This window comes from Penaeus monodon, chromosome 29 (assembly GCF_015228065.2).
Source record: "Penaeus monodon isolate SGIC_2016 chromosome 29, NSTDA_Pmon_1, whole genome shotgun sequence".
NCBI lineage: Eukaryota > Metazoa > Arthropoda > Malacostraca > Decapoda > Penaeidae > Penaeus > Penaeus monodon.
Genome location: NC_051414.1, coordinates 22,143,076 through 22,144,358, shown reverse-complemented (window position 1 = coordinate 22,144,358; position 1,283 = coordinate 22,143,076). Strand labels below are relative to the sequence as shown.

General features: G+C 33.5%; 1 protein-coding gene across 5 annotated transcripts in view; it reads right to left on the bottom strand.

The window, feature by feature from the left end:
• Window positions 1–1,283, bottom strand: part of LOC119592020 (protein lin-7 homolog C-like) — a gene marked incomplete at its 5' end in the record, with an annotated part of 38,315 nt that overhangs the window by 2,608 nt on the left and 34,424 nt on the right. For 3 of the 5 annotated variants that reach the window (XR_005230392.1, XR_005230391.1, XR_005230390.1), the window contains 1 exon segment: window positions 239–359. 5 annotated transcript variants of the gene reach the window in all.

The following is a 1,283-nucleotide window of genomic DNA, read 5'->3' as shown; positions in this document are numbered from 1 at the left end:
GGTAAATAGGAAAATCACTGTTGGAATAAACCTGTGCATAATTTTCCCTCCCTTTTGTATGTTCCCTTTGTATACCTTAATATTTGATTTTAATATTACAACTAATAACTTTGTAATTATATAAAGTGAACTATCTCACATCTGTTTTGTTTTTACAACCTAAAGATTTTTTAAAAATGCAAGAAATATTCAATCTACGAAGGGTAAACTCTAATATTCAGAAGAATAAGCACTGCACCTTTAACTAGGAAAAAGGTATCCCTAAAGTTGAGTCCCTTTTCACAGTAAACTAGATAATATGTAGAAAATAGTTTACTTCCATTCTTGATGCCAAAACTGCCCTGGAGAAGAGTCCCCACCTGTGACAGTGGGTTAAAAATGGTATTGTAATTTATCGTTGTACATTCACAGGATCCCAAATTATATTTGTAACCTGCTTTGATATCTGAACATCATTAAATTGTATAGTTAATAGTTCTTCCAGCATCAAAACACAGTATGAGAGTATGAACACATGTAGTTGATAAACATTATCAGGAATATGCTTTTTGAAAAATGAGAGGCTTTCAAGGACATTATATTATCAAATAATCAAAATGAACAAATTCTGATTAATAGAAAAAGTATTTTGAACTGTCACAAAGCACCACTGATATTTTCAGAATTATTCTACAGTGATAAATCAAATGATACTACGATATCCAATAAAGTTAGTAAATATAAAAAGGAGTCAATGTACATATACCAGTCAGGTATCTGACAAGTCCACAATCCCTCCCAATGTTTCCTAATACAGTGAGAAAAAATGTATGAATGATATAGTTTTCCTAGAAATGAATTACTTCCTGAAAACCTGTGCCAGTATGTAAGCTAATCACATAATATACAGTGGTTTGCATACTCACCTTTCTAAACCATACAAGATGAACCTCCACAAACTAGATTAAAAATCATAAAATGTAGCATATCAAATAAAAGATTATGACCAACTTCACAACACTTAATTATTCATGGTTTTATGATGAGTTAGGGATTGGAGCATGGTAGGTAAGTTAACTCAAATTAATTTTCAGTAGCGACACCAAATGACCCGGAATAGATATGCCAAGGTCACGCAGACTATGATCTTGATGGTGGCTTATGGTGAGGTGGCGGCAATAATGGCAATACTGGTGGAAATGGAGAGGGAAGTGGCACAGCCCATTCATCATGAGCTTGGCATTCTATTAAGCTGCAACCCCTGGCTTTCCTTTAACTGTGTAGCTTATAGTCGTGCAAATAGA